A 20,967-nucleotide genomic window follows, 5' to 3' on the forward strand; every position below is an offset into this window, starting at 1 on the left:
AAGGGTAATACTGATAATTATTTTTAAAAACTTTCCCACTTTCACTTCATTTTGTATTATTTAGCTTTAAGTGGAAAAAATAAATATAGAAGAAAATAATTAAGAAATAAAGGGTAAGCCCAAAAGATTGTAAAGAAAAAAGAATATAAGATTGGGCAACATTAATATTAAATTTCCTACCTCTCCTTCAAATCAATTAAAAAAAATAGGTTCAGGGAAACTTAGACACACAAAACATGAATTTGAAGCTATATTAGGAAAGAGCCTTTCATTTCCTGTATGGAACTAGAGGTCGGGGGTGTGGCAAAGGAAAATAACAGCCATGAAGGTGCATCTGTATACTCACATGTCTAAAACTAATGGAACATTTTTACATATATCAGGAGATCTAAGACTTATATTAACAATCTGACTAGTGCTGGCTTCGGCAGCACATACACTAACCCTGGAATGATACGAAAATCAGTATGGCCCCTTCATAAGAATGACATGCAAATTTACATTCTATACTTTTTTTAAAAGGTAACCATGTGGTATGATAGATGTGTTAGTTAACTTGATTATGGTGACCATTTCAAAATGTACACATATTGTCATGTTGTACACCTTAAATATATACAATTTCACTTGTCCATTACTTGTCAGTTTGTCAAAATAGGAAAAAAAAAAAGAAAAACAATCAGTAAGTACCTTTCTAACATTTTGCCCTTTCAGTTCAGTTCAGTTCGGTTCAGTTGGTCAGTTGTGCCTGACTCTTTGCGACCCCATGGACTGCAGCTCGCCAGGCTTCCCTATCCATCACCAGCTCCCAGAGCTTTCTCAAACTCATGTCCGTTGAATCGGTGATGCCATCCAACCACCTCATCCTCTGTCGTCCCCTTCTCCTCCTGCCTTCAGTCTTTCCCAGCATCAGGGTCTTTTCCAAGGAGTCGGTTGTTTGTATCAGGTGGCCAAAGTGTTGGAGCTTCCGCTTCAATTTTGCCCTTTACCTGAAGGCTAACTGCGCAGAAGATAAGACTCATTTCTTTGTCCTCTGTGGCACTAAGCCAGTGCCTGGCGTGTAGAGGGCACTCAGTTAATACGAGATTTAAAATAACCACTGTACAAAGCAAAATAAGGTAAGAGTTACATGAGAGGTAGAAACACAGCATTTACAGAGGAAACACTGGTGAGGCTCCAGGTCAGCGGCTGCGTGCTCATCTGCAAGCTTCCTGAGGGCAAGACCCTCCCATTTCTTCTTCCTCTCTGGTGTTCCAAAGAACCCTACTCCGGTGTGATTCGGGGGAGGGAAAGGGAGTGTGAAATTCCTAAGTTTGATCCCAGACATACTGAATTCTCTTATTAATTAGGAGGAATCTGCCAACTTTCTGACTGTGCGTCCTTGCTTAAGAATAGTGCTGTACGTCAGCACTTCTCACACTGTGTTCCCCAGCAGTCTCATGCTCTGTGAGGTAAAAAGAGGTAGGAAAAGGGTTATTTAAGTTAGTAGAACACTTCTGGTTCTCTTGTGCTGAGAGCTTTACAATGTACATGAACCTATCAAGGGTTCTGAGAAGTCTTGTCCTGAACACATCCGTATTCCCTTTCTGAACCTAGTACCCCCTAAAATGATGTGAACCAGAACCAGTTTCCCCACAGCATCTGTTAACACATCCTGAGCCATGACCGTGGCCACACGTCTGTAATTCCTCTGCTAAAAATTCTCTTGCATTCTGCTGGCCACGTGTGCTTGTGTGCTGAGTCACTTCAGTTGTGTCCGACTCTTTGCAACCCCGTGGACAGTAGCCCACCAGGCTCCTCTGTCCATGGGATTCTCCAGGCGAGATTACTGGAGTGGGTTGCCATGCCCTCCTCCAGGGAACCTTCCCCACCCAGGGATCGGACTCACGTCTCCTGCATTGCAAGCAGATTCTTTACTGCTGAGCCGCTGTGGAAGCCCCCTGCTAGCCATTGGAACCATAAAACCATATATGAGAGACCCAGGGGAACTCCTTGGTCCATGTCTTTGTCTTTAAAAACAAACTTCAATTGTTTAGCTAAGTGAGAACTTTCCCTGTATTTAATGAGCTTCTGAACTTCACTTGTTCTCCTATCTTATTCTAACACCATCAACGTGGCAAAACTATCTTACCTATTTCTTATAAATATCTCATCTTGCTCTTGAAGAGACTAAGGCAAAATGGCTCCATATTCTTTTTACGTTTCTCTCCTCAGACTGGTTCAGTTGAAACTTTAGTTTTCTCTTCTCCAGATTCAAATCATTCTGTTTTTTTCACAAAGATTTTAAGTTGTGCCTCCTTTTTGTCATTGTTCTGGAGCTATAATTGACATATGACTTTGGTTTCAGGCGTAAGACATTGTGATTCAATATTTGTATATACTGCCAAATGATCACCACAGTAAGTCTAGTTAACATCCATCACTACACAGTTACAAATTTTTGTGTAGTATGATAAAAACTTAAATATCGACTCTGTTAGCAACTTTCAATATACAATATTATAAATCATTGTCACTGTGCTATGTATTACATCCCCATGACTTTAATTGGAAGTTTGTACCTTTTGACCCTATTCACCCATTTTTCCTTTTCAACCTCTGGCAACCATCAATCTGTTCTTTGTGTCCATAGGTTTAGTTTCTTTTCTTAAGACTTCATAAGTGAGATCATAGAGTATTTGTCTTTGACTTATTATGTATCTGACTTATTATATCACTTAGCATAATGCCCTTGAAGTCCATACATGTTGTCAAAAATGGCAAGATTTCCTTCTTTTCTTACGACTGAATAATACTCCATGATGTATACACAAATATCACTTTTTCTTTATCTGTTCATCCATCAGTGGACTCTTAGGTTTCTTCCATAATGCTGCAGTGATTATGGAGGTGCATGTAATTTTTCAAGTGAGTTCTTTCATTTCCTTCAGATGAATATCCAGAAGTAGAACTCCTGGATCATATGGTAGTTCTATTTTTAATTTTCTGAGGAACCTCCATACTGTTTTGCACAGTGGCTGCACCAGTCTACATTCCCATCGACAGTGCACAAGAGTTCCCTTTTGTCCACATCCTTGCCAACACTTATTTGTCTTTTTGATAACTGCCATTCTAACATGTGAGAAGTAACATCTTGTGGTTTTCTTTTGCATTTCCCTGACAGTTGTAGCTCCTTCCAACTCTATTTCATGATATTTTAGATCCTCAGAAGTAAATTGGAAAGTTCATTTGGTGAACATCTGACTGGTATTAAGTATATTTGCCATATGCAAAATTAAGTGTTTCATCACTGACTGGCATTAAATATTATAATTCTGATTGCTACATTAATTCCAGTTATACTAAACCCCTCTCATCTTATACCCAAGCAGTTTACTTTTCTTTCTTAATTTTCCTTTTTTCTTTGGCTCCTATTGAGTCTCTTCTCCCACCAAGGTAATTTTTGATTCTATTATTATATTCTAATAGTTTCTCAAGATGCTGAGCACTAATTCTACTTCTTTAGATATACTGTCTCTCAACTAGGATGATGAAAAGCAATTGCTTCCAATAATAATTAAAACACTGAAACTTGTGAACTGTTCACCTCGTTCATAAATAAAAGTAGATCGGGATAATAACCTCACCCTCATGCCCCATAATCCAAGACACTTTCTCAAGTGTGAGGAAAGGGCCAGGTTTATGGGCTGGGAATTACACACATCTCATAACCTCTGCAATCCGTAATCTTGGTAAACCACAGGGGTGAGACCCATGTGATGACTGCTAGTCACATCTGCTAAAGAGAGACAACAAGAAACGCGCTTTACATGAATTCTATCTCAGCCTACTTGGGATGAGACTCTGAGTGTGCTTTCTCTGGTTGTAGACAGTATGAAATCACCGCAGTAACACTGGAGTCAGGGATTGAGATCAAGTCACTCAGTAGTTAAGTGGCAGTAGGAAAGTAAATGGATCCGATTCCTCATTTTCTCATCTGCAAAGTGGAGTGACACTGAACAACATTATGTAGATGAAATGCTGGAACACATATACAAGCCCACTACAAATGCAGGGCGTTATACACTGACCATGGTTTCCAGGGCTCCAGCACCAGAGACCCCTGTGAGGGCGTGGGTGCCATTGAGAGTAAAACTAAAAGGCTGCCTCTTGGCCCCCACCGACACCTGAGCAGAGTCACCTTTGTCTGTTTTGCAAATTGGGCTTCCAAGAAAGAATTCCTTTGAAAGATTTCACTGAGTAAAAAGGGGGAGAAGGTTGATGTTCATCGCAGCACTGTTTATAATAGCCAGGACATGGAAGCAACCTAGATGCCCATCAGCAGACGAATGGATAAGGAAGCTGTGGTACATACACACCATGGAATATTACTCAGCCATTAAAAAGAATTCATTTGAATCAGTTCTAATGAGATGGATGAAACTGGAGCCCATTATACAGAGTGAAGTAAGCCAGAAAGATAAAGACCAATACAGTATACTAACACATATATATGGAATTTAGAAGGATGGTAACGATAATCTTATATGCAAAACAGAAAAAGAGACACAGATGTACAGAACAGACTTTTGGACTCTGTGGGAGAAGGCGAGGGCGGGATGTTTCGAGAGAACAGCATTGAAACATGTATATTATCAAGGGTGAAACAGATCACCAGCCCAGGTTGGATGCATGAGACAAGTGCTCGGGGCTGGTGCACTGGGAAGATCCAGAGGGATGGGGTGGAGAGGGAGGTGGGAGGGGGTATCAGGATGGGGGACACATGTAAATCCATGGCTGATTCATGTCAATGTATGGCAAAAACCACTACAATATTGTAAAGTAATTAGCCTCCAACTAATAAAAATAAATGGAAAAAAAAGGGGGGGGAGAAGGTTGAAAAGCACAGATACAAAATATTAATCCAAGTAATTACTATAATTACAAAATGGTTATTTCATATTTGTGTGTATAATGTTTAGATTTGTACATGTAACATACACATAACCTAGAAGTTTGCACATTCTTAACATGTAACGTACAAACGCTAAAAGTAGTGTAGTGTACAAAATCTCTTGCTGTTCACAACATCACCATGAAAACCTATGTTTTGGTTCTCAAAAGATGGTAGCTTGGCTTTTTGTTCTTCAGAAATAAACATATCAAGTGATGCTGTTCATTAAATTGCATGGTATGAAACAATGTCGTACATGACACGTATACATGACCAACACAACCAAACATTAAGCTACACAACATGAGTTCTCTTAATTATTAGTTGTCATATTGAGATTAAATTGGGCATTAAATTAAGTTTAAAAAGAGATTAAATTGTGACATGAGGTACAGTAAAGACACAATAGGCATTGAAAATAAAAGGCAATTATTCAGAATGAAATCACAGTATTAAGGACCTGAATACTTGTCGCTTTCAAATTTAAATCTAAGTTTCTTTTAGTCTAAAAATAGGGATGAAAAGTGAACTTCATCATCTTAGTCTCTTAATTTTGGAAATCAACAGTCTATCATTTACCATCCATAACTGAAGTTTTCTGACAATGTTGACTTTTAATTCTGATATCAAGAAGTTTCTATCAATTTATACCACATTGTATGCTTTCATATATATATGAAATATATATATGAAAATATATATATTTTCTCTACCTAAATTTCTTCTTAGTTGATAAACTCTACAGACCAACTTAATATTAAGATAATTTTTCAATCTTTTAAAATTTTAACTACTTTAATCAACTTTTCCTCTTTAACCTTTGCATATCTCCCATGGGCTAGAAAGATTTTGTCAAGCTTTAACTTCCGTAATTTGTATATTGTACATTACAACTAAAGAATAGTCTTTCTTTAGCACAACATGAACCCCATAGAAATTTCAACATGCCATCCACTTTTTCTGTCTCTCTCTTTCTGTTTGAAGATCCCTAATTTTAGAGAGTACAGTGTTAAGACTATGATGTACACAAACTTGAAGTAATCTTGTCAGGCATGCTCTTTTATAGTTGCAGCCCACAGGCTAATCTTCTTGCAGCTAGAGCTTATGGGATTGTCCTCGTGAATCTTATTTTCATCAGAAATGTCTTCTCCTAAAAATAAAACAAACAAACAAACCAAAGCCCCCAAACTGACCTTACCCAAGGGATATAAATGATGTAAAATAACTTCTTTTAAAAATGAAATGATAAATTCACCACTTTACTTGCATGATCAGTCAATGCTGAAAATGTTGTGATAAGCTTGTAACTTTAATATTTGAAACTTGGAACTTGAAGCTTCCAAGATGAAATTCTGTTTCCAGGATGGAAATGTCATATTTTTACTCAAAATCTTTTTTTTTTATGCCATTCTAGGATACAGTTCTAGTCCATGATTTATATTTAGATGTGGCACAGATTTTGAAATTTCATTAATGAAAACAAATCCAGTTTCTGGTTGATTTCTTCATATAAGCCTTTCCACTGCTTCAAATTGTCCTCTGAACTCATTCATAGCAGTCTGGGAGTGTGTGGTGCCTTGGACTGGTCCAGGGTTCTGAAACCTAAGTCATGAATTCGGCATAGGAGGCTGAATGTTAAGACCTTTCACAAACACTTGCACCAACAGGAGCCTGTCTACAAAATGACTCCCAAAGCCAGCAGTCTCTCTGGCAGCATTTGTCTGTCAATCTTCCAAGTTCTGAGGTACCACAGTAGCTTTAGTTCTCCATGTTTCCCAGGCCATGCAGCCTGGGCAGAAAAGAGTCACAGTGACAGTCACAAAACAGATTGCTCCAGGGAGGTGGGAAAACCCTTGAGCTATTCACCATGTTCCTCCCATCTCTTCCAGTTGCTGTGAATGCGGTCTCCTGCTGCTCTGGGGCCCTGCTCTGCTCCAAGATCTCTTAGGTAGAACCTCTGATTTCAAGGTGACCTGGGCTTTGTCCCACCACAGCAAAGTGACAAGGCTCTGGGCTGGGATACAATGTACATGACATACTCCTGCTAACCCCCAAGTCCTCTTCCTCCACAATTATAGGAGCACAATCTTGTAATTGTTTTGTGCTGCATTTACTTGTAGATGAGACAGCACTCTAGAGGTTAAGGGGTGGAGGGAGGAAAGGAAGTGACGGGCCAACCAAAGATGATGCGGATTGGAAGGCTGAAGGCACACCCATTTGGGCAGGTCAGAAGTTCATAGTTAACCCACCCTTTTAGATGGTCAATTTTACCCACATCAACATCTGAAAGAGCTCATCCAACCCCAGAAGTGAGCTTCATTGTGGTAAAAAAAAATTTAGGAATCTCTTTAGAATTCCAGATGGATTCCAGACTACCCTTACACGCTGGCTCCTTGGACAACTGCCCATGTGGTCAGGCATCACTCAGCCTCAGTCTCTGCTCAATGTGAGAAGTCACTTTCTCTCCCTCCCAAGGATATCATCCCCCCAAGGCCTGGGAACCCTCCTGCAAACGTCCTGGCGGGGCCTGACTGCCATGAATCCCCAGGGAACACTGGCCCGGGTCCTCAGGGTGGCCCTATATCTTTAAAGAATTCCTGGGTCAGGAAGGGAGACTCCACAGTCAACTCCTCTTGCAAGAGGGCAGCTGTGGCATGGGTGGCTGTGGTTTCATATTGGGTGACTAGAGACCAACATGAATGGCTGCTGGACAGTAGCAGGGGGCACGGGCCTTCTGCTTGCAAGGGCCGGTAACAGCAGTGGTTGACGGCTGCCGTGTGATGACTGCCAGGCAAAGCCTGCTGGGTAATGGCTGCTGTCCAATGGCAGGTGGGCAAAGCCTGCTGGGTAATGGCTGCTGTCCAATGGCAGGCGGGCAAAGACTGCTGGGTAATGGATACCGGGCAATAACGAGTGAGCAATGGCTACTGGGTAATGGATGCTGGGCTTTGGCTTGGCACCTGGCCTGGCCCAGCAGGTGTCAAAGGTAAGATGACCACGTGGGCTTTATTGTCTCATGGGGCACTATCCTTGGTAAGCACTCATAGTCCACGAGGCCCCTTACTGAACACAGTAAACACTTTGTAATCTGTGAAGGATGTATGTATTACCAATTTCTAAGACGGTAACGGCTACCGTCCCCCTTTTCACCCGCTGTCTCATCACTTCCTTCCCATGCGCTGCTTCACTGTGAGTTTATTTTCACTTCCTGCGCCACTTAAACTGAAATCCAAACAGAATCGTGGGATCATTAATTTTTTAATCTGTCCAATTAACTATAGCCTTGTTAACAAATTTTAAAATAATATAAGTAAATGGTACCCAGACAACCTCTTTGTAGACTTTGTCCCGCTCCGTAAACTAAATCTCAAATGAGAAAAGAAATGTGGATGTTCTGTCAATACAGTTCATGTGAATTTTCTTTCTACCTAGTCTTGTTTTGGATGGGGGAAAAGAATGAGCTCTGTTTTGGCTAGTGTGTTTTATTGCTAAATACAAATATTTAGGATAACATGAACACATAAAATTTAGAAATGGCTGTCCAGAGAGAAAATCATTTGTCAAAACTTGCATAGCAAGAAATAGCAAGGCTAGAACAATGTCCTGAATGTTTTGTTTTTCTGTGCAGTGCCCTCATTTCCCCTCTTGATATCTGTCAGAATTTATATATAACAACTGCAAGTTCAAGCATTATTTTCTAAATCAAACGAGTGGAAACTTTTAGAGGAAGCTCAAAGGCTGTGCCTTGATTAGCATAGACAACTAGATTAGAATCAGTGGCAGTATCTCTCTGAGCAAAATCTTCCAATTTTATTCTTGTCACTCCCTGGGGAGCAATTGCAATTGTGGGTGCATTGTGCTCTCTGGCCTCCTTTGATCTCTTTATTCAGATCTCCTGTTTACTGTATTAAAACAATTCACTCCATTCATCGGGCAGTCTTTGTTCATCAAATCAGATATTGTGCACCTTTGTTTTAGTCAAGTGCACAAGAGTGCATTTGGCCTTATTTATGAGTCCTCTGACAAAGATTAAATTTTATTTTTCCTATCTTTTGAAAGAGAGTTGTGCTGTGGAGATTTACTAGATTAGGTGAGTATTGATTTTTTCCCCCTGCTTTCTCATCCCTCCTTTTGGATGCAGAGTCAAGTTTCCTTGCTATGATTCTTGTTACTGAAAAAGGAAAGATCATGTCTTTGGAGATGTCTGGAGAAGCTGGGCATTCCATTTTATGATGATGGGTCAAGATGTTTGAATCTGTGACAGCCCCTGTCTGTCCCGTCCTGATTCTCTGTGGTCTGAGAACGATGGCCTTTCTTTCTCTTCCTTGCTGTGCGGTTATTTGTCAGTCGCTGGAAGCTAGAAGGTGGTGCTGTTTAGCATGTAAATAAACCAACACTTTTTCCAGTAAATAGCTCTGGGTAGCATTGTATGCCAGGAACTCTCATCCACACAATGATGAATTCAATTCCTGCATTGTGCTTTCCTTTCCTGTCTTTTCGCAGAGGGAAAGGTGATCACACTATAATTATAGAAGTCCCTTTTACTTTATTTTTTTTCCGATTGTGCCCCTAGTTTTTTCCAATCTCCTAGTAGATAGCACTTCCCTTTGCTAAGATAAAATTCCTAAGGCAGTTTTTTAGAATTAATTTACTTCCTGTTGTCCAGTGTTTTACAGATGATGTAAATGAAGGATGTGGCTTACAGATCTATTTAAAGAGACGTGCTTATCCTTCATGGTTCTAGCCAGATGAGTGGGCACATGCTTTTGCATTTTTATTTAAACCCCACTGAAGTTGGTCATTATATTTTGAATGCCACAGCACGTCTATACCATTATTTAAAGAATCTTGTTCATTCATCCATATAATGATTGGCATTGGCTATAACTTGATGCAATGTTACACTATTTTAATTCTTTCTCAGGCAGTGTTATCTTTGATCACTTCCTATTCACTGGGAAAAACCCCCATACAATTGCAATCCCACATTATGTTTCAGTGATGATGCCAAGTACTCCCTGGAATATAGCTATTCAAGACACTTTCTCCACCCTCAGGCTGCTCATTAAAGGGATGGCAGTTTCTAACTTTAATGAATAAGGTAGAGCACAAATTCCACTCTTCTTTCAGAGAGACTCTCTGGTTTTCAAAAAGTGTTTTCTGCTGCCTATTCCTTTGTTTAATTGGGAATGGTGCATACTCCTACATAATCATGGCCACAACTCAGTATGCAAAGTATTTCCCTGTCACATTTTCTTTTTGTGTGATTCAAGTGTATATTTTATCAAAGAATTCCAGAGAAAGTTCTGTATCTTCTCTCAAAAACAAAAAATAAAAACAACCAAAACCCCCCAAAAACAAAGAAACCACCATGTGTTATGTAGAGTGCATCCAGATTATCATGTCTGTGGATAGACTAACTCTTATATTCTTTGGTTTTTTATGCTTCTTCTAACCAAACACTGATTTAATATGTTCTTTTAACCCAGGGACCTTGGTGGCAGCTCCAAAAACTAATTGAAAAGCTTAGCAAGAAAGAGCCAAATAAGACAATAACAGGGACCAGTATTTAGGAAAACTGTCTTCTTTTCAAAATCTGGTAGCCTAAAAACCAGCCAAATGATGTAGTCTCCATGTTTAAAAGTATAAATTATCCTTCTTCTTTTTCAACAAATCAAACAGTCTTAAAGTTTCTATTTATCTCTTAGTGAAGCATGACCGTGTGGAAACACTAAAACAAAATATAGGAGGAATTTAAGATTTTAAGGCAAGTGTGGATAACTCAACTCACACCCACATTAGGCAATGGTATCAGTTCCGTTCAGTTCAGTTGCTCAGTCGTGTCCGACTCTTTGCGACCCCATGAACCGCAGTGTGCCAGGTCTCCCTGTCCATCACCAACTCCCGGAGTCGGTGATGCCACCCACCGTCTCGTCCTGTGTGGCATGGAAGCATGGTGAGAATGGGCTCACTGCCATTTCTGTCATACTCAGTTTCTGGGACAGGGAGGCCTGGAGTGCTGCAGTCCATGGGGTTGCCAAGAGTTGGACACGACTGGGTGACCGGACAACAGCAGGTGTTTCTAGGACCTTCTTTCCTTAACTCAGAAATGGGCCAGTGCTTGAGCCCTCGAGCGCTCGCTGATTCACAGGTTTTGGGGGCAGCCATATGAGAAGGGGGGGACCCAGAGGATATTAGCACAGGTATTCAAACCCTGAAGGTATTCGTGGAACTAATGACACCCAAAACAAACCCTGGCTCTTATCATCATTTATTTCACACCAGTTTACATGCATGACAGTGTTCTAGCATCCTGGAAGATGGAAGATAAATATATGGTGTGCTCTGTATTCCCATAGAGCTTATCACATGCTTGGGGAGATGCATCTAATTTATTTGAAATGAGGAGAGAACCCTAGAGAGCAGTTAAAACTAAGTGCTAACTTGGGCTTAGTTAGCATTAGACACACTTACCTTAAGAAAAAAATCTTGTTTATCTAAAAGTCAAACTTAACTGGACATCCTGTATTTTATCCAGCATGCCTAGCCTTTCCGTGATGCATCATCTTCATGAGAGCTATGGTCTCAATGCTGCTTTCTACTGGCTTATACATCCCCCACCTAGAAAAGAAACAGTTTTCACACGCACCCTGCCTTACTATTCACAAAGTGTCCCATACACATATTTAAATTTAATCTTTCACTACAGCCCTGTGAGATGGATATTAATCCCACTTGTCAGATGAAGAAAAGAAGGCTCAAAGAGACTATCTAATTTTCTAACTCAAGCATCCATGAGATCCTGAGCCCAAATGTGACTCTCAAGTCCAGTGTTTTTGCATACCCCACAGTTAGCAGTGTTCCACAGCTGGGTCGCTTTCTCCACTTCACAAAGCTTCCATTTGTTCAGATCTCCTGCCAGCTTTCACACTGGAATGGCAGCTCCCTGCCCAGAGCTGTTTACTCTGCACTCACTGTCCCTGGCTGATGCCACCATCCGTCTGTGTGGAGGGTGGAGAGCCCGGGACCACTGTGTAGGGGAGATTGGGACGGTTTTCCCTGCGACGCTCCTCCTACTCTCGTTTCTCAGTGTTCTTTATGAATGAACTAGCACTCTGGCTGAAAGTTTGAAATTGCCTGTGACGCTGAGCTGTTTAAGCTAGCTGATCAATGAGGTCGATTGCCTTTTTTTGTCGTTGTTCTAGAAATTTTTATTTTGCTAATAATGCAGACGATGGAAGTGAGAAAAGAACCCTAGCATTTGTTTAATTGTTAATATTTCACAATTTTAATTGTCATTTTCCTTCTTTGTATAATGCAGACTGTAAAAACAGTCAAACCATGCGTAAGTGTAAGAAACAGAATGCAGATGTCCCTACTCTGCTTTTTTCTCTCTTCACAGAAACCATCCTTGTATCAGATGGTATGTGAAAAGAAGCGAAAGTGTTAGTTGCGTCTGGCTCTTTGCGACCCCATGGAGTGGAGCCTACCTGGCTCCTCTGTCCGCGGGATTCTCTAGGCAGGAATACTGGATTGGGTTGCCATTTCCTTCTTCAGGGGATCTCCTCAACCCAGGTATTGAACCTGGGTTTCCTGCATTACAGGCGGATTCTCTGCCATCTGAGCCACCAGGGAAGCCCCATCAGATTGGTATATATTCCTCCAAGAGCTTTTTTTATAATTATGCAAATATATGCATTGTAATTATTTTATAAAATTGTGGTGTGCACTTTGCAACTTTTTTTCACTTAAATAATTATCTTGGAGACTTTCATGTCAATACACATAGATTTACCCTTTATTTTTGATGGTTACAGTGTATTTCATTGTATTGATATACCACAATTTCTTTAATCAGTACCCTATTAGTGTACATTGGGTTTTTCTACATATTTTTCTTTTTACAAGCAATGCTTCAATTTCTGTGAGTGTGTCTAGAGAATTAATTCCTAGAAGTGGGATGCCTAGACCAAAGAACATGTACATTTTATATATGAGGAAGAATCACTAAATGGCTCTCCAGCAGGATTTTGCCTGTTTTTCCTTGCACCGCTTCCTTTTTCCAGTTTGTCTTGGGATTTTTCACTTTTTCTTGTTTTCTACGATGGATACCAACTCAATGGACATGAGTTTGAGCCAACTCCGGGAGATGGTGAAAGACTGGGAAGCCTGACATGTCCATGGGGTAGCAAAGAGTCGGACACAACTTAGCTACTGGACAAAAGCAGCAGTGGATATACATTTTTATCCTACATATGTGGCAAGCACATTCCCCAGCTTATCTTTTGTCTTTGATTTTGTTTATACTATTCTTTATTGTGCAAATGTGTTTAATTTTTAGGGAGCCTCACTGTCTGTGGTTTTGATTTTCCTTGCCATATCAAAAAAACTTTCCCCATGCCAATGTGATGCAAGTCATTCATGATTTCTTTTAGTACTTTCATGGTTTTAGATTTCTACATTTAAGCCTTTGAAGCATCTAATCTATTTCAATGTAAACAATGTAATAAAGATTTAACTTTATGTTTTCCAAATGGCTAAACATCTGAGTTATCCGTCATCTCCTCATTGATTTGAAATGCCACTTTTATCATACACTGAATTTCTGTAGATGCTCGAGTATATTCTGGGTGCTGTATTCTGATCTGTTGACGTCTCTACCAATTCCTGAGTCAGTATGACACTTCTTAAAATACTGAGTTTCATAATATACTTTAATATCTGTTAGGGCAAGTTTTGTACTCCCCAAATAGCAGAAGATTACTAAGTTAAAGCAAAAGTTTCCTTTCTTGTCAGCCATGGCTGTGGTCTCAGCCTTCTTACCCCTGTTAGCAGTTTGGTCTGTGTCCTTCAAGACCCTGATCTATGTATTTACATATGTATTTACAGACTTGAAAACACAGGTATGCTCAGGTATACAACAACAAAAGGCTGACACCGGGGCTGATGGTCAGCCAGACTATAAGGAAAGCTATTAAATATTGAACTATTAAATATTGAACTCAGTCTCTTAACCGTGTCTGACTCTTTTGCAACCCCATGAACTGTAGCCTGCCAGGCTTCTCTGTCCGTGGAATTCTCCAGGCAAGGATACTGGAGTGGCTTGCCACGCCGTCCTCCAGGAGATCTTCCTGACCCAGGGATCGAACCTGCGTCTCTTGTGTCTCTTGCATTGGCAGGCAGGTGCACTTGGGAAGCTACTAGTTCCATAATAGTTGGTGAACAGCAGTAGCCTCCAGGTCTCTCTACTAACTCATCCTGGACTGCTTTTGCTCCTTCCCAGCATAAAATCTATTATTATATCACATGTTGCATATGTGTTCACAAATAGCATTGGTTTATTTTGTGTATATCTGTTATTTTTGTCATGTTTGGTGTGAGGATTTTACTAACTCTACTGAATCAGTTGAGAAACCTGCAGTCTTTTTTGTTAATTCTTTGGAACAAACTAAATGCCACGGGAGTCATTGGTTCCTTTGGAAAAACTTGTTTATTAAACCTTTTGGGCCTGTTGTCCTTTTTGAAGTGGGGGAGGAACATGAAGATAGACAATTTGGACAGAGTGTTGCATTTATCTGGGCTTAGTGTTCTATTTAGGTTTTTTATTGCCTTTGTTAAGAAAATTGTGATAATTTTAATTTTTCCAGGAAGTAATTTTCTGTTAATAGTATGAGCAATGGAGTCTAACTCCATCAATTACCATATCTTTTGAAATAGACTTCGCTTTTTATTACAGTTTAGGTTTGCAGAAAGATTGAAATTTCCCTTATACCTGGCACCCAGGTTCCCCTATCCTTAATGTAGTATGGTACACTTGTAACAATTAAAGAACCAATATTGGCACTTTTTTATAAGGTTTTTAAAAAATCTTTATTGAATTTATTGCAATATTGTTTCTATTTTATGGTTTTTGACCGAGAGGCATGTGGGATCTTTGCTCCCCAACCAGGGATAGAACCCACACCTCCTGCATTGGAAGACAAAGTCTTAACCACTGTACCACCCGGGAAGTCCCTGTTGATGCCTTTGTATTAAAGATCCTAGTTTATTCAGAATCCTTTAGTTTTTTCCAAATGTTGTTCTTCTGTTCCAGGATCCCATCTAGGACATCACATGACATGTAGTCATTGTGTCTCCTTGGGTTCCTCTTGACTGTGGTGGTTTCTCAGACTTTCCTTGTTTTTGATGCCCTCTACAATTTTTGTATTCTGACTGTGCTGGGTCTTCATTGTGACCTTAGTTGCCCTGTGTCATGTGGGAGCTTGGTTGAACCCATGTCCCCTCCATTGCAGTTTACCACTGGCCCACCAGGGAAGTCCTGTCCTCTGTAGTTTTGAGGAGTATGGGTTGGGCATCCTGTAGGTATCCCTCTATGGAAATTTGTGTGAAGTTTTTTCATGATAAGACTGGAGTGGTCGTGCGAGGAAGATCATAGAGATCAAGTGCCATGTTCATCTTATCATGTCAAGAGTACATCTTCTTCGTGTGGTTTTTGATCATGGATGCTACTGTTGACCATGTGACTGAGGCAGTGCTTGGGAGGGGTCTCCACTTAAAACTACTCTTCTTTGCACCTGTTCCATCTTGTACATCTTGGAAGGAAAACAGTTAAGGAATAGGGAGTTATGCTCCACCTTTTTGAGGGTTGAGTATACACATAAATTACTGGAATTCTTCTGTAAGAAGATTTGTCTGTTTGCCCCCATTTTTATTCTATTCAGTCATTGATTTTATCAGCATGGACCCATGGATAGTTATTTTATACTTTGAATTATAATCTAATACAACCTTATTTTGTGGCTTTAATTGCTCCATCTTCAGCCTTTGGAAGTTCTCTCAGCTGGCTCCTGTGTCTCTTGGACATATCCCTATTTTAGAGAGGCTTTTCTATTTGTTTTCTATTTGTTAGTTTTTAAGCACTAGCATACTTTCTAGCCCTCCAAGATGTTCCAAGCTCATCTTGTATATTTCCTGCCCTAGTGCTAGAATCGTCACTTTCTCCAAAGAACCTCGATTCCTTTCAGTGGAGTTGCTGTTGTTCAGTCATTGTAAGTCGTGCCTGACTCTTTGCAACCCCAGGGACTGCAGCATGCCAGGCTCCTCTGTCCTCCACTGTCTCCCGGAGTTTGCTTAAATGCATGTCCATTGAGTCGATGATGCTGTCTAACCACGAGCACCCCCTTCTCCTTTTGCCTTTAACCTTTGCCAGTATCAGGGTCTTTTCCAATGTGTCGGCTCTTTGCATCAGGTGGCCAAAGTATTGGAGCTTCAGCGTCAGTCCTTCCAATGAATATTCAGGGTTGATTTCCTTTAGGATTGACTAGTTTGATTTCTGTACAGTCCAAGGGACTTCAAGAGTCTTCTCCAGCACCACAATTTGAAAGTATCAGTTCTTTGGTGATCAGCCTTCTTTATGGCCCAACTCCTTTTTTTTTTTTTTTTTTTTATGGCCCAACTCTTACATCCATACATGACTACTGGAAAAGCCATAATTTTGATTATATGGACTTTTGTTTACAAAGTAATGTCTCTGCTTTTTAATATGCTGACTAGGCTGGTCATAACTTTCTTTCCAAGGAGTAAGCATTTTTTAATTTCATGGCTGCAATCACCATCTGCAGTGATTTTGGAGCCCAGAAAAATAAAGTCAGCCACTGTTTCCACTTGTTCCCCTTCTATTTGCCATGAAGTGATGGGACCAGATGCCATGATCTTAGTTTTTTTGAATTTGAGTTTTAAGCCAGGTTTTTCACTCTCCTCTTTCACCTTCATCAAGAGGTTCTTTAGTTCCTCTTCACTTTCTGTCATTAGAATGGTATCATCTGCATACCTGAGGTTGCTGATATTTCTCCTGGCAATCTTGATTCCACCTTATGATTCATCCAGCCTGGCATTTCACATGATGTACTCTATGTATAAGCTAAATAAGCATGGTAACAATAGACAGCCTTGTTCTCCTGTCCCAATTTGGAACCAGTCTGTTGTTCCATGTCCAGTTCTAACTGTTGTTTCTTGACCTGCATCTTGGAGTGTGCCTCTCAGGAGTCAGGTGAAAGTGAAAGTTGCTCATTTATGTCCGATTCTTTGCCACCCCATGGACTGTATACTTCATGGAATTCTCCAGGCCAGAATCCTGGAGTGGGTAGCCTTTCCCTTCTCCAGGGGATCTTCCCAACCCAGAGATCTAACTCAGGACTCCCACACTGCAGGCGGATTCTTTACCAGCTGAGCCATGAGGGAAGCCAGGTAAAGTGGTCCAGTATTCCCATCTCTTTAAGAATTTCCCACAGTTTGCTGTGATCTCATTCAAAGCCTTTCGTGTAGTCAGTGAAGCAGAAGTATATGTTTTTTCTGGGACTCCCTTGCTTTCTCCATAATCCAACGAGTGTTGGCAATTTGAACTCTGGTTCCTCTGCCTCTTCGAAACCCAGCGTGTATATCTGGACGTTCTCAGTTCATGTATTGTTGAAGCCATTTTGAACATAACCTTGCTAGCTGTGACATGAGCCCAATTGTACAGTAGTTTGAACATTCTTTGGCATTGCCCTTCTTTGGGGCTGGAATGAAAACTGACCTTTTCCAGTCCTGTGGCCACTGCTGAGTTTTCCAAATTTGCTGACATGTTGAGTGCAGCACTTTCATGGCATAATCTTTTAGGATTTGAAACAGCTCAGCTGGAATTCCGTCCCCTCCACTACCCTTGTTCCTAGTGATACTTCCTTAGGCCCACTTGGCTTCACACTCCAGGATGTCTGGCTCTAGGAGAGTGATCACACCATCATATTTATCTGGGTCATTAAGACCTTTGTTGTCTAGTTCTTCTGTATATTCTTGACACCTCTTCTTAATCTCTTCAGCTTCTGTTAGATCCATACCATTTCTGTCCTTTATCATGCCCATACTCGCATGACACGTTCCCTGGATATCTCCAATTTTCTTGAAGAGATCTCTGTGAAGTAGGGTATCCGTAAACAAGATCTGGGCATTTGGCATGCTTTTTGCTACTGGGATGTTGTTTCTTTTTTAGTTTTCTTTTAACTAGATACCTGCCTGTAGTTATGTCAACTATGTTATTTTCATAGCTAGATCTTTCCAATTTAGTGGACTCTCCTAGGAAACAAATGAAGGCAAGGTCCCCTCTCTGGCTGCTAAGATGTCTCTTCCAAGTCTTGCAGTGACCTGGAGGTCATTAGACTTAGACTTAAGAGCTCGCCCTGAACAAACAGCCCCACCCCTTCAGTGTTTTATGATAGTGGGATCAGTCTTGAAGACATTTTATGGAACACCAAAGGATCTCAATTTAAGTCAAAAATTCAGCTCATGTTTTTGCCAGTGTAAGTAACTTTATTGAGGTGAAGATGGAGTGAAGAGAGAGCTTCTAAGCAAAGCTAAGTTCTACTGAGTGTGGGCAGTGATAACTGCCACAATACCCGCCTCTGCCTGGCAGTTGTTGCATTTCTCTTAATATAACTTTTAAGATTTATTAAAACATTTTCTTACAAGACAGTAAGTAGGCAGCTATTCTCTTATTAAATTTTTTCCATGACTTTGATTATGTCTTGTATTTCTTTTCTAGGACTTTCCAGGTGGTGCAGTGGTAAAGAATCTGCCTGCCAATGTAGAAGACATAAGAGACACAGGTTTGATCCCTAAGTCTGGAAGATCCCCTGGAGGATGGCATGGCAAGCCACTTCAGTATTCTTGCCTGGAAAATTCCATGGACAGAGGAGCCAGGTGGGCTACAGTCCACGGGATAGCAAAGAGTCAGACGTGGCTGAGCATGCAAACACATATTTCTTTCCTAATATTTTAATGTATGTTTTCTATATTTTTTACAGTTATAACTGCCAGAGATTTCTTTTATCAGCTGTTTGGAGGAAACAACTATTGATTATGTTGATCAAGTATGCCTCTTTGCTCTCTATTTCAATAATTTCTAATTTTATTCTGGAGATGAGTTATGAATAAAAAAAGTCTTTCCTTATTTTATATTACTGTTCTTTTTCAAACTACTTGAGTTGAGAACTTAATCATTTCTTTTCTTTTTAGTCTTCACTGTTTTCTAATAAATGTGTCTAAGTCAATATAGTTTCTTTTTAATAGTATTGTTGGCCACATCTCCGTAACTTTAATTTGTAGTATCTTGGTTTTTATCAGTTTCTAACTGTTCTGTAGAGTCAATGGAATTCTCCAGGCCAGAATATTGGAGTGGGTAGCCTTTCCCTTCTCCAGCGGATCTTCCCAACCCAGGAATTGAACTGGGGTCTCCTGCTTTGCAGGCGGATTCTTTGCCAACTGAGCTAACTGTTCTATAATTTTATGCTTATCTTCTTTTTAAATTATGTTATGTAGAAGAGAAATTTTAATGTCTAGGGTTTTAGAATTTTCTAGTTTAGTCAATTTCTAGTTTAATTGAATTATAATCAGAGTGGTATTTACGGTTTCTACCTTTGAGAATTGAGATTTCTTTGATATAATACTTGAACATTTGAAATGGTTTTGAGTAGAATGACTGTTTTCCATTTTGTTGGGCACATGCTTCTGCATATATCAAGTAAATTTTTGCAGTTATAAGTCCTGTTTTTGCAAATGTGTTCTTAGTTATTTTATCAACTTGTTGCTATTATAAATGGGATATTTTCTTTCATTATACTTTCTAATAGTGATTATATTCAGGTGATAAAAACCATTTGGGTTTATCAATGTCATAACCAGCTACCTTATTAACTTATATTTTTATACTAGTTTTTATTTCACTTGTGTACACTATCAGTCATAGCATCTAAAAACAAGATAATTGTCCTTCTCCTGTTTCTTGTCTGTTTCTTATTTGATTCACTTGTCTAATTACATTGTCTAAAACTTCTAGCATAATGATGAATGTATAGCAGGAAGGCTGGAGGTAGAAAATGTCAGTTTATTTGGTGGCTCAACCCTGTCCAGCGTCTGAGTCATGCGGCAGCTCTGGAGCATATCTGTGTTTTAAACACAGCATTAACACATTAATATATAAATATTAATATAAATAAAAAGATTAATATAAAATATAAATAGCATGAAACACACAGAAGAGCCACAACATTCATGTTTGCTTTTTATCTGTAATGCAGATGCTTTCCCAAAAGCCCCCAGCAGGTGCCCTTTGGCAAGGGAGGCTGGGAACCTGGGAGGACAGAAATATGATGATTGACTTTTCATCGAGGTTTTCAAATGTATTAGCCAGAGTTGTACAAGCTATTGTTTTGAATTCTTTTAACTCCCTTTATATCTATGGTTATTTTTCTATTCTTTTTTTCTGATTTTGTGTTTTTATGCTTTCTCACTTTTTTTGTCGGTTAGTCTACCAAGTTGTTTGTTTATTTTACTCCGGAGCTTTCCTTTTAAAGAACCAGCTCTTGATTTTATAGTATCAGTTCTTCCAGTTTTGTTTGCTAATTCACTTATATCTGTGTTTATCTTTATTAATTCCTTGCTTTTGCTGTTTGTGTACATTTTGTTGTTATTTTCCTAAATACCTGATTTGGAAGCCTAATTCATTTGCTTCTATGTTTAACAGTTGGTAGTGAAAGAATTTGAAAGGGATATTATCATCTGGGAACAGCTTTGGGATTAATTTTGCACTGTTGCTATTATCATTATTTTTAACTACTCTACATTTATGGTTTTTATTTCTTCTTTGGCTTAGGAGTAGTTTAGGAGATAACTGTACATTTACTAATAGCAAAGAGTTTTTTTATTTTTATTGTTCTCCTTTGCTGTTTAATTTTAGCTTTGTTGAATTATGATCAGAAAGTCTGTACCTTTTATTTTTCTTAGAATTTGCTGAGATTTTTTCTGTTACCAAATTTTTGAAAAATATATAGACATTTAAATAGAAACTGTTGTTAATTATATTAGTCAGATGCAATGTGTGCATGTTTATTTACTTTTATTAGTCTATGGAAGTCACTAGTTATGAAGAAGAGTATATTAAAGTCTCTCCTTACTATCTTGCTTCAATTAGTTTATACTTTTATTTCCTACGATTTTTACTT

At 39.5% G+C, this 20,967-nt stretch overlaps 1 pseudogene; it reads left to right on the plus strand.

The window, feature by feature from the left end:
• The first annotated feature begins 415 nt into the window (after positions 1-415).
• Positions 416-516, plus strand: LOC122446903 (annotated as a pseudogene).
• The last annotated feature ends 20,451 nt before the right edge of the window (positions 517-20,967 follow it).

Source organism: Cervus canadensis, chromosome 8 (assembly GCF_019320065.1).
Source record: "Cervus canadensis isolate Bull #8, Minnesota chromosome 8, ASM1932006v1, whole genome shotgun sequence".
NCBI lineage: Eukaryota > Metazoa > Chordata > Mammalia > Artiodactyla > Cervidae > Cervus > Cervus canadensis.